This window comes from Rhinoderma darwinii (assembly GCF_050947455.1).
Source record: "Rhinoderma darwinii isolate aRhiDar2 chromosome 2 unlocalized genomic scaffold, aRhiDar2.hap1 SUPER_2_unloc_27, whole genome shotgun sequence".
In the NCBI taxonomy this organism is placed as follows: Eukaryota; Metazoa; Chordata; class Amphibia; order Anura; family Rhinodermatidae; genus Rhinoderma; species Rhinoderma darwinii.
In genome coordinates, this window is record NW_027461693.1 from 69,301 (window position 1) to 83,395 (window position 14,095).

Here is a 14,095-nt window from a genome sequence, read left to right on the forward strand (position 1 = left end):
GTCCTTTTTAATCGATTGTGAAACAAAATCTAAACGTCATAATAAAAAGTCAACCGCACCACGGATTCCCAGACAGTCTCCCACACTGATACTAGCGAGGCCTTAAGCTGTGTAACTTCTGCGATCTGACTAGAGCAGGCACATTCAGCTTAGAATGGCCATTGACGTTAAATGCTCTAATCCATAGTCCTATTTAATCTATTGTGAAACAAAATCTAAACGACATAATAAAAAGTCAACCGCACCACGGATTCCCAGACAGTCTCCCACACTGGTTCTAGCGAGGCCTTAAGCTGTGTAACTTCTGCGATCTGATGAGAGCAGGCACATTCAGCTTAGAATGGCCATTGACATTAAAAGCCTTAATCCATAGTCCTATTTAATCTATTGTGAAAAAAAATCTAAACGACATAATAAAAAGTCAACCGCACCACGGATTCCCAGACAGTCTCCCACACTGGTACTAGCGAGGCCTTAAGCTGTGTAACTTCTGCGATCTGACGAGAGCAGGCACATTCAGCTTAGAATGGCCATTGAAGTTAAATGCTTTAATCCATAGTCCTATTTAATCTATTGTGAAACAAAATCTAAACGACATAATAAAAAGTCAACCGCACCACGGATTCCCAGACAGTCTCCCACACTGGTACTAGCGAGGCATTAAGCTGTGTAACTTCTGCGATCTAACGAGGGCAGGCACATTCAGCTTAGAATGGCCATTGACATTAAATGCTTTAATCCATAGTCCTTTTTAATCGATTGTGAAACAAAATCTAAACGACATAATAAAAAGTCAACCGCACCACGGATTCCCAGACAGTCTCCCACACTGGTACTAGCGAGGCCTTAAGCTGTGTAACTTCTGCGATCTGACGAGAGCAGGCACATTCAGTTTAGAAAGGCCATTGACATTAAAAGCCTTAATCCATAGTCCTATTTAATCTATTGTGAAACAAAATCTAAACAACATAATAAAAAGTCAACCGCACCACGGATTCCCAGACAGTCTCCCACACTGGTACTATCGAGGCCTTAAGCTGTGTAACTTCTGCGATCTGACGAGAGCAGGCACATTCAGCTTAGAATGACCATTGACATTAAATGCTTTAATCCATAGTCCTTTTTAATCGATTGTGAAACAAAATCTAAACGACATAATAAGGAGTCAACCGCACCACGCATTCCCAGACAGTCTCCCACACTGGTACTAGCGAGGCCTTAAGCTGTGTAACTTCTGCGATCTGACGAGAGCAGGCACATTCAGCTTAGAATGGCCATTGACATTAAAAGCCTTAATCCATAATCCTATTTAATCTATTGTGAAACAAAATCTAAACAACATAATAAAAAGTCAACTGCACCACGGATTCCCAGACAGTCTCCCACACTGGTACTAGCGAGGCCTTAAGCTGTGTAACTTCTGCGATCTGACGAGAGCAGGGACATTCAGCTTAGAATGGCCATTGACCTTAAATGCTTTAATCCATAGTCCTTTTTAATCGATTGTGAAACAAAATCTAAACGACATAATAAAAAGTCAACCGCACCACGGATTCCCAGACAGTCTCCCACACTGGTACTAGCGAGGCCTTAAGCTGTGTAACTTCTGCGATCTGACGAGAGCAGGCACATTCAGCTTAGAATGGCCATTGACATTAAATGATGTAATCCATAGTCCTTTTTAATCGATTGTGAAACAAAATCTAAACGACATAATAAAAATTCGACCGCACCACGGATTCCCAGACAGTCTCCCACACTGGTACTAGCGAGGCCTTAAGCTGTGTAACTTCTGCGATCTGACGAGAGCAGGCACATTCAGCTTAGAATGGCCATTGACATTAAATGCTTTAATCCATAGTCCTTTTTAATCGATTGTGAAACAAAATCTAAACGACATAATAAAAAGTCAACCGCACCACGGATTCCCAGACAGTCTCCCACACTGGTACTAGCGAGGCCTTAAGCTGTGTAACTTCTGCGATCTGACGAGAGCAGGCACATTCCGCTTAGAATGGCCATTGACATTAAATGCTTTAATCCATAGTCCTTTTTAATCGATTGTGAAACAAAATCTAAACGACATAATAAAAAGTCAACCGCACCACGGATTCCCAGACAGTCTCCCACACTGGTACTAGCGAGGCCTTAAGCTGTGTAACTTCTGCGATCTGACGAGAGCAGGGACATTCAGCTTAGAATGGCCATTGACATTAAATGCTTTAATCCATAGTCCTTTTTAATCGATCGTGAAACAAAATCTAAACAACATAATAAAAAGTCAACCGCACCACGGATTCCCAGACAGTCTCCCACACTGGTACTAGCGAGGCGTTAAGCTGTGTAACTTCTGCGATCTGACGAGAGCAGGCACATTCAGCTTAGAATGGCCATTGACATTAAAAGCCTTAATCCATAGTCCTATTTAATCTATTGTGAAACAAAATCTAACCAACATAATAAAAAGTCAACCGCACAACGGATTCCCAGACAGTCTCCCACACTGGTACTAGCGAGGCCTTAAGCTGTGTAACTTCTGCGATTTGACGAGAGCAGGCACATTCAGCTTAGAATGGCCATTGACGTTAAATGCTTTAATCCATAGTACTATTTAATCTATTGTGAAACAAAATCTAAACGACATAATAAAAAGTCAACCGCACCACGGATTCCCAGACAGTCTCCCACACTGGTACTAGCGAGGACTTAAGCTGTGTAACTTCTGCGATCTGACGAGAGCAGGGACATTCAGCTTAGAATGGCCATTGAAGTTAAATGCTTTAATCCATAGTCCTATTTAATCTATTGTGAAACAAAATCTAAACGACAGAATAAAAAGTCAACCGCACCACGGATTCCCAGACAGTCTACCACACTGGTACTAGCGAGGCCTTAAGCTGTGTAACTTCTGCGATCTGACGAGAGCAGGCACATTCAGCTTAGAATGGCCATTGACATTAAATGCTTTAATCCATAGTCCTTTTTAATCGATTGTGAAACAAAATCTAAACGACATAATAAAAAGTCAACCGCACCACGGATTCCCAGACAGTCTCCCACACTGCTACTAGCGAGGCCTTAAGCTGTGTAACTTCTGCGATCTGACGAGAGCAGGCACATTCAGCTTAGAATGGCCATTGACGTTAAATGCTCTAATCCATAGTCCTATTTAATCTATTGTGAAACAAAATCTAAACGACATAATAAAAAGTCAACCGCACCACGGATTCCCAGACAGTCTCCCACACTGGTACTAGCGAGGCCTTAAGCTGTGTAACTTCTGCGATCTGACGAGAGCAGGCACATTCAGCTTAGAATGGCCATTGACATTAAAAGCCTTAATCCATAGTCCTATTTAATCTATTGTGAAACAAAATCTAACCAACATAATAAAAAGTCAACCGCACCACAGATTCCCAGACAGTCTCCCACACTGGTACTAGCGAGGCCTTAAGCTGTGTAACTTCTGCGATCTGACGAGAGCAGGGACATTCAGCTTAGAATGGCCATTGACGTTAAATGCTCTAATCCATAGTCCTATTTAATCTATTGTGAAACAAAATCTAAACGACATAATAAAAATTCAACCGCACCACGGATTCCCAGACAGTCTCCCACACTGGTACTAGCGAGGCCTTAAGCTGTGTAACTTCTGCGTTCTGACGAGAGCAGGCACATTCAGCTTAGAATGGCCATTGACGTTAAATGCTTTAATCCATAGTCCTATTTAATCTATTGTGAAACAAAATCTAAACGACATAATAAAAAGTCAACCGCACCACGGATTCCCAGACAGTCTCCCACACTGGTACTAGCGAGGCCTTAAGCTGTGTAACTTCTGCGATCTGACGAGAGCAGGCATATTCAGCTTAGAATGGCCATTGACATTAAAAGCCTTAATCCATAGTCCTATTTAATCTATTGTGAAACAAAATCTAAACAACATAATAAAAAGTCAACCGCACCACGGATTCCAAGGCAGTCTCCCACACTGGTACTAGCGAGGCGTTAAGCTGTGTAACTTCTGCGATCTAACGAGAGCAGGCACATTCAGCTTAGAATGGCCATTGACATTAAATGCATTAATCCATAGTCCTTTTTAATCGATTGTGAAACAAAATCTAAACGACATAATAAAAAGTCAACCGCACCACGGATTCCCAGACAGTCTCCCACACTGGTACAAGCGAGGCCTTAAGCTGTGTAACTTCTGCGATCTGACGAGAGCAGGCACATTCAGCTTAGAATGGCCATTGACATTAAAAGCCTTAATCCATAGTCCTATTTAATCTATTGTGAAACAAAATCTAAACAACATAATAAAAAGTCAACCACACCACGGATTCCCAGACAGTCTCCCACACTGGTACTAGTGAGGCCTTAAGCTGTGTAACTTCTGCGTTCTGACAAGAGCAGGCACATTCAGCTTAGAATGCCCATTGACGTTAAATGTTTTAATCCATAGTCCTATTTAATCTATTGTGAAACAAAATCTAACGACATAATAAAAAGTCTACCGCACCACGGATTCCCAGACAGTCTCCCACACTGGTACTAGCGAGGCCTTAAGCTGTGTAACTTCTGCGATCTGACGAGAGCAGGCACATTCAGCTTAGAATGGCCATTGACGTTAAGTGCTTTAATCCATAGTCCTATTTAATCTATTGTGAAACAAAATCTAAACGACATAATAAAAAGTCAACCGCACCACGGATTCCCAGACAGTCTCCCACACTGATACTAGCGAGGACTTAAGCTGTGTAACTTCTGCGATCTGACGAGAGCAGGCACATTCAGCTTAGAATGGCCATTGACGTTAAATGCTCTAATCCATAGTCCTATTTAATCTATTGTGAAACAAAATCTAAACGACATAATAAAAAGTCAACCGCACCACGGATTCCCAGACAGTCTCCCACACTGGTACTAGCGAGGCGTTAAGCTGTGTAACTTCTGCGATCTAACGAGAGCAGGCACATTCAGCTTAGAATGGCCATTGACATTAAATGCTTTAATCCATAGTCCTTTTTAATCGATTGTGAAACAAAATCTAAACGACATAATAAAAAGTCAACCGCACCACAGATTCCCAGACAGTCTCCCACACTGGTACTAGCGAGGCCTTAAGCTGTGTATCTTCTGCGATCTGACGAGAGCAGTCACATTCAGCTTAGAATGGCCATCGACATTAAAAGCCTTAATCCATAGTCCTATTTAATCTATTGTGAAACAAAATCTAACCAACATAATAAAAAGTCAACCGCACCACGGATTCCCAGACAGTCTCCCACACTGGTACTAGCGAGGCCTTAAGCTGTGTAACTTCTGCGATCTGACGAGAGCAGGGACATTCAGCTTAGAATGGCCATTGACATTAAATGCTTTAATCCATAGTCCTTTTTAATCGATTGTGAAACAAAATCTAAACGACATAATAAAAAGTCAACCGCACCACGGATTCCCAGACAGTCTCCCACACTGGTACTAGCGAGGCCTTAAGCTGTGTAACTTCTGCGATCTGACGAGAGCAGGCACATTCAGCTTAGAATGGCCATTGACATTAAAAGCCTTAATCCATAGTCCTATTTAATCTATTGTGAAACAAAATCTAAACAACATAATAAAAAGTCAACCACACCACGGATTCCCAGACAGTCTCCCACACTGGTACTAGTGAGGCCTTAAGCTGTGTAACTTCTGCGTTCTGACAAGAGCAGGCACATTCAGCTTAGAATGCCCATTGACGTTAAATGTTTTAATCCATAGTCCTATTTAATCTATTGTGAAACAAAATCTAACGACATAATAAAAAGTCTACCGCACCACGGATTCCCAGACAGTCTCCCACACTGGTACTAGCGAGGCCTTAAGCTGTGTAACTTCTGCGATCTGACGAGAGCAGGGACATTCAGCTTAGAATGGCCATTGACATTAAATGCTTTAATCCATAGTCCTTTTTAATCGATTGTGAAACAAAATCTAAACGACATAATAAAAATTCAACCGCACCACGGATCCCCAGACAGTCTCCCACACTGGTACTAGCGAGGCCTTAAGCTGTGTAACTTCTGCGATCTGACGAGAGCAGGCACATTCAGCTTAGAATGGCCATTGACGTTAAGTGCTTTAATCCATAGTCCTATTTAATCTATTGTGAAACAAAATCTAAACGACATAATAAAAAGTCAACCGCACCACGGATTCCCAGACAGTCTCCCACACTGATACTAGCGAGGACTTAAGCTGTGTAACTTCTGCGATCTGACGAGAGCAGGCACATTCAGCTTAGAATGGCCATTGACGTTAAATGCTCTAATCCATAGTCCTATTTAATCTATTGTGAAACAAAATCTAAACGACATAATAAAAAGTCAACCGCACCACGGATTCCCAGACAGTCTCCCACACTGGTACTAGCGAGGCGTTAAGCTGTGTAACTTCTGCGATCTAACGAGAGCAGGCACATTCAGCTTAGAATGGCCATTGACATTAAATGCTTTAATCCATAGTCCTTTTTAATCGATTGTGAAACAAAATCTAAACGACATAATAAAAAGTCAACCGCACCACAGATTCCCAGACAGTCTCCCACACTGGTACTAGCGAGGCCTTAAGCTGTGTATCTTCTGCGATCTGACGAGAGCAGTCACATTCAGCTTAGAATGGCCATCGACATTAAAAGCCTTAATCCATAGTCCTATTTAATCTATTGTGAAACAAAATCTAACCAACATAATAAAAAGTCAACCGCACCACGGATTCCCAGACAGTCTCCCACACTGGTACTAGCGAGGCCTTAAGCTGTGTAACTTCTGCGATCTGACGAGAGCAGGGACATTCAGCTTAGAATGGCCATTGACATTAAATGCTTTAATCCATAGTCTTTTTTAATCGATTGTGAAACAAAATCTAAACGACATAATAAAAATTCAACCGCACCACGGATTCCCAGACAGTCTCCCACACTGGTACTAGCGAGGCCTTAAGCTGTGTAACTTCTGCGTTCTGACGAGAGCAGGCACATGCAGCTTAGAATGGCCATTGACGTTAAATGCTTTAATCCATAGTCCTATTTAATCTATTGTGAAAAAAAATCTAAACGACATAATAAAAAGTCAACCGCACCACGGATTCCCAGACAGTCTCCCACACTGGTACTAGCAAGGCGTTAAGCTGTGTAACTTCTGCGATCTAACGAGAGCAGGCACATTCAGCTTAGAATGGCCATTAACATTAAATGCTTTAATCCATAGTCCTTTTTAATCGATTGTGAAACAAAATCTAAACGACATAATAAAAAGTCAACCGCACCACGGATTCCCAGACAGTCTCCCACACTGGTTCTAGCGAGGCGTTAAGCTGTGTAACTTCTGCGATCTAACGAGAGCAGGCACATTCAGCTTAGAATGGCCATTAACATTAAATGCTTTAATCCATAGTCCTTTTTAATCGATTGTGAAACAAAATCTAAACGACATAATAAAAAGTCAACCGCACCACGGATTCCCAGACAGTCTCCCACACTGGTAACTAGCGAGGCCTTAAGCTGTGTAACTTCTGCGATCTGACGAGAGCAGGCACATTCAGCTTAGAATGGCCATTGACATTAAATGCTTTAATCCATAGTCTTTTTTAATCGATTGTGAAACAAAATCTAAACGACATAATAAAAATTCAACCGCACCACGGATTCCCAGACAGTCTCCCACACTGGTACTAGCGAGGCCTTAAGCTGTGTAACTTCTGCGATCTGACGAGAGCAGGCACATTCAGCTTAGAATGGCCATTGACATTAAAAGCCTTAATCCATAGTCCTATTTAATCTATTGTGAAACAAAATCTAAACAACATAATAAAAAGTCAACCGCACCACGGATTCCCAGACAGTCTCCCACACTGGTACTAGCGAGGCCTTAAGCTGTGTAACTTCTGCGATCTGACGAGAGCAGGCACATTCAGCTTAGAATGGCCATTGACATTAAATGCTTTAATCCATAGTCCTTTTTAATCGATTGTGAAACAAAATCTAAACGACATAATAAAAAGTCAACCGCACCACGGATTCCCAGACAGTCTCCCACACTGGTACTAGCGAGGCCTTAAGCTGTGTAACTTCTGCGATCTGACGAGAGCAGGGACATTCAGCTTAGAATGGCCATTGACATTAAATGCTTTAATCCATAGTCCTTTTTAATCGATTGTGAAACAAAATCTAAACGACATAATAAAAAGCAACCGCACCACGGATTCCCAGACAGTCTCCCACACTGGTACTAGCGAGGCCTTAAGCTGTGTAACTTCTGCGATTTGACGAGAGCAGGCACATTCAGCTTAGAACGGCCATTGACATTAAATGCTTTAATCCATAGTCCTTTTTAATCGATTGTGAAACAAAATCTAAACGACATAATAAAAAGTCAACCGCACCACGGATTCCCAGACAGTCTCCCACACTGATACTAGCGAGGCCTTAAGCTGTGTAACTTCTGCGATCTGACAAGAGCAGGCACATTCAGCTTAGAATGCCCATTGACGTTAAATGTTTTAATCCATAGTCCTATTTAATCGATTGTGAAACAAAATCTAAACGACATAATAAAAAGTCAACCGCACCACGGATTCCCAGACAGTCTCCCACACTGGTACTAGCGAGGCCTTAAGCTGTGTAACTTCTGCGATCTGACGAGAGCAGGGACATTCAGCTTAGAATGGCCATTGACATTAAATGCTTTAATCCATAGTCCTTTTTAATCGATTGTGAAACAAAATCTAAACGACATAATAAAAAGTCAACCGCACCACGGATTCCCAGACAGTCTCCCACACTGGTACTAGCGAGGCCTTAAGCTGTGTAACTTCTGCGATCTGACGAGAGCAGGGACATTCAGCTTAGAATGGCCATTGACATTAAATGCTTTAATCCATAGTCCTTTTTAATCGATTGTGAAACAAAATCTAAACAACATAATAAAAAGCAACCGCACCACGGATTCCCAGACAGTCTCCCACACTGGTACTAGCGAGGCCTTAAGCTGTGTAACTTCTGCGATTTGACGAGAGCAGGCACATTCAGCTTAGAACGGCCATTGACATTAAATGCTTTAATCCATAGTCCTTTTTAATCGATTGTGAAACAAAATCTAAACGACATAATAAAAAGTCAACCGCACCACGGATTCCCAGACAGTCTCCCACACTGATACTAGCGAGGCCTTAAGCTCTGTAACTTCTGCGATCTGACAAGAGCAGGCACATTCAGCTTAGAATGCCCATTGACGTTAAATGTTTTAATCCATAGTCCTATTTAATCTATTGTGAAACAAAATCTAAACGACATAATAAAAAGTCTACCGCACCACGGATTCCCAGACAGTCTCCCACACTGGTACTAGCGAGGCCTTAAGCTGTGTAACTTCTGCGATCTGACGAGAGCAGGGACATTCAGCTTAGAATGGCCATTGACATTAAATGCTTTAATCCATAGTCCTTTTTAATCGATTGTGAAACAAAATCTAAACGACATAATAAAAATTCAACCGCACCACGGATTCCCAGACAGTCTCCCACACTGGTACTAGCGAGGCCTTAAGCTGTGTAACTTCTGCGATCTGACGAGAGCAGGCACATTCAGCTTAGAATGGCCATTGACGTTAAGTGCTTTAATCCATAGTCCTATTTAATCTATTGTGAAACAAAATCTAAACGACATAATAAAAAGTCAACCGCACCACGGATTCCCAGACAGTCTCCCACACTGATACTAGCGAGGACTTAAGCTGTGTAACTTCTGCGATCTGACGAGAGCAGGCACATTCAGCTTAGAATGGCCATTGACGTTAAATGCTCTAATCCATAGTCCTATTTAATCTATTGTGAAACAAAATCTAAACGACATAATAAAAAGTCAACCGCACCACGGATTCCCAGACAGTCTCCCACACTGGTACTAGCGAGGCGTTAAGCTGTGTAACTTCTGCGATCTAACGAGAGCAGGCACATTCAGCTTAGAATGGCCATTGACATTAAATGCTTTAATCCATAGTCCTTTTTAATCGATTGTGAAACAAAATCTAAACGACATAATAAAAAGTCAACCGCACCACAGATTCCCAGACAGTCTCCCACACTGGTACTAGCGAGGCCTTAAGCTGTGTATCTTCTGCGATCTGACGAGAGCAGTCACATTCAGCTTAGAATGGCCATCGACATTAAAAGCCTTAATCCATAGTCCTATTTAATCTATTGTGAAACAAAATCTAACCAACATAATAAAAAGTCAACCGCACCACGGATTCCCAGACAGTCTCCCACACTGGTACTAGCGAGGCCTTAAGCTGTGTAACTTCTGCGATCTGACGAGAGCAGGGACATTCAGCTTAGAATGGCCATTGACATTAAATGCTTTAATCCATAGTCTTTTTTAATCGATTGTGAAACAAAATCTAAACAACATAATAAAAATTCAACCGCACCACGGATTCCCAGACAGTCTCCCACACTGGTACTAGCGAGGCCTTAAGCTGTGTAACTTCTGCGTTCTGACGAGAGCAGGCACATGCAGCTTAGAATGGCCATTGACGTTAAATGCTTTAATCCATAGTCCTATTTAATCTATTGTGAAAAAAAATCTAAACGACATAATAAAAATTCAACCGCACCACGGATTCCCAGACAGTCTCCCACACTGGTACTAGCGAGGCCTTAAGCTGTGTAACTTCTGCGATCTGACGAGAGCAGGCACATTCAGCTTAGAATGGCCATTGACATTAAAAGCCTTAATCCATAGTCCTATTTAATCTATTGTGAAACAAAATCTAAACAACATAATAAAAAGTCAACCGCACCACGGATTCCCAGACAGTCTCCCACACTGGTACTAGCGAGGCCTTAAGCTGTGTAACTTCTGCGATCTGACGAGAGCAGGCACATTCAGCTTAGAATGGCCATTGACATTAAATGCTTTAATCCATAGTCCTTTTTAATCGATTGTGAAACAAAATCTAAACGACATAATAAAAAGTCAACCGCACCACGGATTCCCAGACAGTCTCCCACACTGGTACTAGCGAGGCCTTAAGCTGTGTAACTTCTGCGATCTGACGAGAGCAGGGACATTCAGCTTAGAATGGCCATTAACATTAAATGCTTTAATCCATAGTCCTTTTTAATCGATTGTGAAACAAAATCTAAACGACATAATAAAAAGTCTCCCACACTGGTACTAGCGAGGCGTTAAGCTGTGTAACTTCTGCGATCTAACGAGAGCAGGCACATTCAGCTTAGAATGGCCATTGACATTAAATGCTTTAATCCATAGTCCTTTTTAATCGATTGTGAAACAAAATCTAAACGACATAATAAAAAGTCAACCGCACCACGGATTCCCAGACAGTCTCCCACACTGGTACTAGCGAGGCCTTAAGCTGTGTAACTTCTGCGATCTGACGAGAGCAGGCACATTCAGCTTAGAATGGCCATTGACATTAAAAGCCTTAATCCATAGTCCTATTTAATCTATTGTGAAACAAAATCTAAACAACATAATAAAAAGTCAACCACACCACGGATTCCCAGACAGTCTCCCACACTGGTACTAGTGAGGCCTTAAGCTGTGTAACTTCTGCGTTCTGACAAGAGCAGGTACATTCAGCTTAGAATGCCCATTGACGTTAAATGTTTTAATCCATAGTCCTATTTAATCTATTGTGAAACAAAATCTAAACGACATAATAAAAAGTCAACCGCACCACGGATTCCCAGACAGTCTCCCACACTGATACTAGCGAGGACTTAAGCTGTGTAACTTCTGCGATCTGACGAGAGCAGGCACATTCAGCTTAGAATGGCCATTGACGTTAAATGCTCTAATCCATAGTCCTATTTAATCTATTGTGAAACAAAATCTAAACGACATAATAAAAAGTCAACCGCACCACGGATTCCCAGACAGTCTCCCACACTGGTACTAGCGAGGCGTTAAGCTGTGTAACTTCTGCGATCTAACGAGAGCAGGCACATTCAGCTTAGAATGGCCATTGACATTAAATGCTTTAATCCATAGTCCTTTTTAATCGATTGTGAAACAAAATCTAAACGACATAATAAAAAGTCAACCGCACCACAGATTCCCAGACAGTCTCCCACACTGGTACTAGCGAGGCCTTAAGCTGTGTATCTTCTGCGATCTGACGAGAGCAGTCACATTCAGCTTAGAATGGCCATCGACATTAAAAGCCTTAATCCATAGTCCTATTTAATCTATTGTGAAACAAAATCTAACCAACATAATAAAAAGTCAACCGCACCACGGATTCCCAGACAGTCTCCCACACTGGTACTAGCGAGGCCTTAAGCTGTGTAACTTCTGCGATCTGACGAGAGCAGGGACATTCAGCTTAGAATGGCCATTGACATTAAATGCTTTAATCCATAGTCTTTTTTAATCGATTGTGAAACAAAATCTAAACGACATAATAAAAATTCAACCGCACCACGGATTCCCAGACAGTCTCCCACACTGGTACTAGCGAGGCCTTAAGCTGTGTAACTTCTGCGTTCTGACGAGAGCAGGCACATGCAGCTTAGAATGGCCATTGACGTTAAATGCTTTAATCCATAGTCCTATTTAATCTATTGTGAAAAAAAATCTAAACGACATAATAAAAAGTCAACCGCACCACGGATTCCCAGACAGTCACCCACACTGGTACTAGCGAGGCGTTAAGCTGTGTAACTTCTGCGATCTAACGAGAGCAGGCACATTCAGCTTAGAATGGCCATTAACATTAAATGCTTTAATCCATAGTCCTTTTTAATCGATTGTGAAACAAAATCTAAACGACATAATAAAAAGTCAACCGCACCACGGATTCCCAGACAGTCTCCCACACTGGTTCTAGCGAGGCGTTAAGCTGTGTAACTTCTGCGATATAACGAGAGCAGGCACATTCAGCTTTGAATGGCCATTAACATTAAATGCTTTAATCCATAGTCCTTTTTAATCGATTGTGAAACAAAATCTAAACGACATAATAAAAAGTCAACCGCACCACGGATTCCCAGATAGTCTCCCACACTGGTACTAGCGAGGCCTTAAGCTGTGTAACTTCTGCGATCTGACGAGAGCAGGCACATTCAGCTTAGAATGGCCATTGACATTAAATGCTTTAATCCATAGTCTTTTTTAATCGATTGTGAAACAAAATCTAAACGACATAATAAAAAGTCAACCGCACCACGGATTCCCAGACAGTCTCCCACACTGGTATTAGCGAGGCGTTAAGCTGTGTAACTTCTGCGATCTAACGAGAGCAGGCACATTCAGCTTAGAATGGCCATTAACATTAAATGCTTTAATCCATAGTCCTTTTTAATCGATTGTGAAACAAAATCTAAACGACATAATAAAAAGTCAACCGCACCACGGATTCCCAGACAGTCTCCCACACTGGTTCTAGCGAGGCGTTAAGCTGTGTAACTTCTGCGATCTAACGAGAGCAGGCACATTCAGCTTAGAATGGCCATTAACATTAAATGCTTTAATCCATAGTCCTTTTTAATCGATTGTGAAACAAAATCTAAACGACATAATAAAAAGTCAACCGCACCACGGATTCCCAGACAGTCTCCCACACTGGTACTAGCGAGGCCTTAAGCTGTGTAACTTCTGCGATCTGACGAGAGCAGGCACATTCAGCTTAGAATGGCCATTGACATTAAAAGCCTTAATCCATAGTCCTATTTAATCTATTGTGAAACAAAATCTAAACAACATAATAAAAAGTCAACCGCACCACGGATTCCCAGACAGTCTCCCACACTGGTACTAGCGAGGCCTTAAGCTGTGTAACTTCTGCGATCTAACGAGGGCAGGCACATTCAGCTTAGAATGGCCATTGACATTAAATGCTTTAATCCATAGTCCTTTTTAATCGATTGTGAAACAAAATCTAAACGACATAATAAAAAGTCAACCGCACCACGGATTCCCAGACAGTCTCCCACACTGCTACTAGCGAGGCCTTAAGCTGTGTAACTTCTGCGATCTGACGAGAGCAGGCACATTCAGCTTAGAATGGCCATTGACATTAAAAGC

General features: G+C 41.9%; 67 pseudogenes; all 67 read right to left on the reverse strand.

Moving 5' to 3' along the window:
- Positions 1–47: 47 nt before the first annotated feature.
- On the reverse strand, positions 48–166 carry LOC142675185 (5S ribosomal RNA; annotated as a pseudogene).
- Positions 167–233: 67 nt separating this feature from the next.
- LOC142675823 (5S ribosomal RNA) lies at positions 234–352 on the reverse strand (annotated as a pseudogene).
- A 67-nt stretch (positions 353–419) lies between these two features.
- LOC142675571 (5S ribosomal RNA) lies at positions 420–538 on the reverse strand (annotated as a pseudogene).
- Positions 539–605: 67 nt separating this feature from the next.
- Positions 606–724, reverse strand: LOC142675316 (5S ribosomal RNA; annotated as a pseudogene).
- A 67-nt stretch (positions 725–791) lies between these two features.
- On the reverse strand, positions 792–910 carry LOC142675860 (5S ribosomal RNA; annotated as a pseudogene).
- A 67-nt stretch (positions 911–977) lies between these two features.
- LOC142675440 (5S ribosomal RNA) lies at positions 978–1,096 on the reverse strand (annotated as a pseudogene).
- Positions 1,097–1,163: 67 nt separating this feature from the next.
- Positions 1,164–1,282, reverse strand: LOC142675448 (5S ribosomal RNA; annotated as a pseudogene).
- A 67-nt stretch (positions 1,283–1,349) lies between these two features.
- On the reverse strand, positions 1,350–1,468 carry LOC142675508 (5S ribosomal RNA; annotated as a pseudogene).
- A 67-nt stretch (positions 1,469–1,535) lies between these two features.
- Positions 1,536–1,654, reverse strand: LOC142675283 (5S ribosomal RNA; annotated as a pseudogene).
- A 67-nt stretch (positions 1,655–1,721) lies between these two features.
- LOC142675861 (5S ribosomal RNA) lies at positions 1,722–1,840 on the reverse strand (annotated as a pseudogene).
- A 67-nt stretch (positions 1,841–1,907) lies between these two features.
- LOC142675680 (5S ribosomal RNA) lies at positions 1,908–2,026 on the reverse strand (annotated as a pseudogene).
- A 67-nt stretch (positions 2,027–2,093) lies between these two features.
- Positions 2,094–2,212, reverse strand: LOC142675480 (5S ribosomal RNA; annotated as a pseudogene).
- Positions 2,213–2,279: 67 nt separating this feature from the next.
- LOC142675859 (5S ribosomal RNA) lies at positions 2,280–2,398 on the reverse strand (annotated as a pseudogene).
- Positions 2,399–2,465: 67 nt separating this feature from the next.
- Positions 2,466–2,584, reverse strand: LOC142675293 (5S ribosomal RNA; annotated as a pseudogene).
- Positions 2,585–2,651: 67 nt separating this feature from the next.
- LOC142675156 (5S ribosomal RNA) lies at positions 2,652–2,770 on the reverse strand (annotated as a pseudogene).
- Positions 2,771–2,837: 67 nt separating this feature from the next.
- Positions 2,838–2,956, reverse strand: LOC142675600 (5S ribosomal RNA; annotated as a pseudogene).
- A 67-nt stretch (positions 2,957–3,023) lies between these two features.
- LOC142675604 (5S ribosomal RNA) lies at positions 3,024–3,142 on the reverse strand (annotated as a pseudogene).
- A 67-nt stretch (positions 3,143–3,209) lies between these two features.
- LOC142675295 (5S ribosomal RNA) lies at positions 3,210–3,328 on the reverse strand (annotated as a pseudogene).
- A 67-nt stretch (positions 3,329–3,395) lies between these two features.
- On the reverse strand, positions 3,396–3,514 carry LOC142675595 (5S ribosomal RNA; annotated as a pseudogene).
- Positions 3,515–3,581: 67 nt separating this feature from the next.
- LOC142675552 (5S ribosomal RNA) lies at positions 3,582–3,700 on the reverse strand (annotated as a pseudogene).
- Positions 3,701–3,767: 67 nt separating this feature from the next.
- On the reverse strand, positions 3,768–3,886 carry LOC142675423 (5S ribosomal RNA; annotated as a pseudogene).
- A 67-nt stretch (positions 3,887–3,953) lies between these two features.
- On the reverse strand, positions 3,954–4,072 carry LOC142675238 (5S ribosomal RNA; annotated as a pseudogene).
- A 67-nt stretch (positions 4,073–4,139) lies between these two features.
- Positions 4,140–4,258, reverse strand: LOC142675559 (5S ribosomal RNA; annotated as a pseudogene).
- A 67-nt stretch (positions 4,259–4,325) lies between these two features.
- Positions 4,326–4,444, reverse strand: LOC142675294 (5S ribosomal RNA; annotated as a pseudogene).
- Positions 4,445–4,510: 66 nt separating this feature from the next.
- On the reverse strand, positions 4,511–4,629 carry LOC142675529 (5S ribosomal RNA; annotated as a pseudogene).
- A 67-nt stretch (positions 4,630–4,696) lies between these two features.
- LOC142675905 (5S ribosomal RNA) lies at positions 4,697–4,815 on the reverse strand (annotated as a pseudogene).
- Positions 4,816–4,882: 67 nt separating this feature from the next.
- Positions 4,883–5,001, reverse strand: LOC142675138 (5S ribosomal RNA; annotated as a pseudogene).
- A 67-nt stretch (positions 5,002–5,068) lies between these two features.
- LOC142675309 (5S ribosomal RNA) lies at positions 5,069–5,187 on the reverse strand (annotated as a pseudogene).
- A 67-nt stretch (positions 5,188–5,254) lies between these two features.
- On the reverse strand, positions 5,255–5,373 carry LOC142675481 (5S ribosomal RNA; annotated as a pseudogene).
- A 67-nt stretch (positions 5,374–5,440) lies between these two features.
- LOC142675307 (5S ribosomal RNA) lies at positions 5,441–5,559 on the reverse strand (annotated as a pseudogene).
- A 67-nt stretch (positions 5,560–5,626) lies between these two features.
- Positions 5,627–5,745, reverse strand: LOC142675296 (5S ribosomal RNA; annotated as a pseudogene).
- Positions 5,746–5,811: 66 nt separating this feature from the next.
- On the reverse strand, positions 5,812–5,930 carry LOC142675587 (5S ribosomal RNA; annotated as a pseudogene).
- Positions 5,931–5,997: 67 nt separating this feature from the next.
- LOC142675195 (5S ribosomal RNA) lies at positions 5,998–6,116 on the reverse strand (annotated as a pseudogene).
- A 67-nt stretch (positions 6,117–6,183) lies between these two features.
- LOC142675906 (5S ribosomal RNA) lies at positions 6,184–6,302 on the reverse strand (annotated as a pseudogene).
- A 67-nt stretch (positions 6,303–6,369) lies between these two features.
- LOC142675139 (5S ribosomal RNA) lies at positions 6,370–6,488 on the reverse strand (annotated as a pseudogene).
- Positions 6,489–6,555: 67 nt separating this feature from the next.
- Positions 6,556–6,674, reverse strand: LOC142675310 (5S ribosomal RNA; annotated as a pseudogene).
- A 67-nt stretch (positions 6,675–6,741) lies between these two features.
- Positions 6,742–6,860, reverse strand: LOC142675483 (5S ribosomal RNA; annotated as a pseudogene).
- A 67-nt stretch (positions 6,861–6,927) lies between these two features.
- On the reverse strand, positions 6,928–7,046 carry LOC142675671 (5S ribosomal RNA; annotated as a pseudogene).
- Positions 7,047–7,113: 67 nt separating this feature from the next.
- LOC142675343 (5S ribosomal RNA) lies at positions 7,114–7,232 on the reverse strand (annotated as a pseudogene).
- Positions 7,233–7,485: 253 nt separating this feature from the next.
- LOC142675147 (5S ribosomal RNA) lies at positions 7,486–7,605 on the reverse strand (annotated as a pseudogene).
- A 67-nt stretch (positions 7,606–7,672) lies between these two features.
- Positions 7,673–7,791, reverse strand: LOC142675648 (5S ribosomal RNA; annotated as a pseudogene).
- Positions 7,792–7,858: 67 nt separating this feature from the next.
- On the reverse strand, positions 7,859–7,977 carry LOC142675320 (5S ribosomal RNA; annotated as a pseudogene).
- A 67-nt stretch (positions 7,978–8,044) lies between these two features.
- Positions 8,045–8,163, reverse strand: LOC142675484 (5S ribosomal RNA; annotated as a pseudogene).
- Positions 8,164–8,601: 438 nt separating this feature from the next.
- Positions 8,602–8,720, reverse strand: LOC142675485 (5S ribosomal RNA; annotated as a pseudogene).
- Positions 8,721–8,787: 67 nt separating this feature from the next.
- LOC142675486 (5S ribosomal RNA) lies at positions 8,788–8,906 on the reverse strand (annotated as a pseudogene).
- A 438-nt stretch (positions 8,907–9,344) lies between these two features.
- LOC142675589 (5S ribosomal RNA) lies at positions 9,345–9,463 on the reverse strand (annotated as a pseudogene).
- A 67-nt stretch (positions 9,464–9,530) lies between these two features.
- LOC142675649 (5S ribosomal RNA) lies at positions 9,531–9,649 on the reverse strand (annotated as a pseudogene).
- Positions 9,650–9,716: 67 nt separating this feature from the next.
- On the reverse strand, positions 9,717–9,835 carry LOC142675907 (5S ribosomal RNA; annotated as a pseudogene).
- Positions 9,836–9,902: 67 nt separating this feature from the next.
- Positions 9,903–10,021, reverse strand: LOC142675140 (5S ribosomal RNA; annotated as a pseudogene).
- A 67-nt stretch (positions 10,022–10,088) lies between these two features.
- LOC142675311 (5S ribosomal RNA) lies at positions 10,089–10,207 on the reverse strand (annotated as a pseudogene).
- Positions 10,208–10,274: 67 nt separating this feature from the next.
- On the reverse strand, positions 10,275–10,393 carry LOC142675487 (5S ribosomal RNA; annotated as a pseudogene).
- A 67-nt stretch (positions 10,394–10,460) lies between these two features.
- Positions 10,461–10,579, reverse strand: LOC142675672 (5S ribosomal RNA; annotated as a pseudogene).
- A 67-nt stretch (positions 10,580–10,646) lies between these two features.
- LOC142675650 (5S ribosomal RNA) lies at positions 10,647–10,765 on the reverse strand (annotated as a pseudogene).
- A 67-nt stretch (positions 10,766–10,832) lies between these two features.
- On the reverse strand, positions 10,833–10,951 carry LOC142675332 (5S ribosomal RNA; annotated as a pseudogene).
- Positions 10,952–11,018: 67 nt separating this feature from the next.
- LOC142675586 (5S ribosomal RNA) lies at positions 11,019–11,137 on the reverse strand (annotated as a pseudogene).
- Positions 11,138–11,363: 226 nt separating this feature from the next.
- LOC142675344 (5S ribosomal RNA) lies at positions 11,364–11,482 on the reverse strand (annotated as a pseudogene).
- Positions 11,483–11,549: 67 nt separating this feature from the next.
- LOC142675202 (5S ribosomal RNA) lies at positions 11,550–11,668 on the reverse strand (annotated as a pseudogene).
- Positions 11,669–11,735: 67 nt separating this feature from the next.
- On the reverse strand, positions 11,736–11,854 carry LOC142675909 (5S ribosomal RNA; annotated as a pseudogene).
- Positions 11,855–11,921: 67 nt separating this feature from the next.
- On the reverse strand, positions 11,922–12,040 carry LOC142675141 (5S ribosomal RNA; annotated as a pseudogene).
- Positions 12,041–12,107: 67 nt separating this feature from the next.
- LOC142675313 (5S ribosomal RNA) lies at positions 12,108–12,226 on the reverse strand (annotated as a pseudogene).
- Positions 12,227–12,293: 67 nt separating this feature from the next.
- On the reverse strand, positions 12,294–12,412 carry LOC142675490 (5S ribosomal RNA; annotated as a pseudogene).
- Positions 12,413–12,479: 67 nt separating this feature from the next.
- LOC142675673 (5S ribosomal RNA) lies at positions 12,480–12,598 on the reverse strand (annotated as a pseudogene).
- Positions 12,599–12,665: 67 nt separating this feature from the next.
- On the reverse strand, positions 12,666–12,784 carry LOC142675189 (5S ribosomal RNA; annotated as a pseudogene).
- A 253-nt stretch (positions 12,785–13,037) lies between these two features.
- Positions 13,038–13,156, reverse strand: LOC142675765 (5S ribosomal RNA; annotated as a pseudogene).
- A 439-nt stretch (positions 13,157–13,595) lies between these two features.
- On the reverse strand, positions 13,596–13,714 carry LOC142675357 (5S ribosomal RNA; annotated as a pseudogene).
- Positions 13,715–13,781: 67 nt separating this feature from the next.
- LOC142675770 (5S ribosomal RNA) lies at positions 13,782–13,900 on the reverse strand (annotated as a pseudogene).
- Positions 13,901–13,967: 67 nt separating this feature from the next.
- Positions 13,968–14,086, reverse strand: LOC142675606 (5S ribosomal RNA; annotated as a pseudogene).
- Positions 14,087–14,095: the final 9 nt, after the last annotated feature.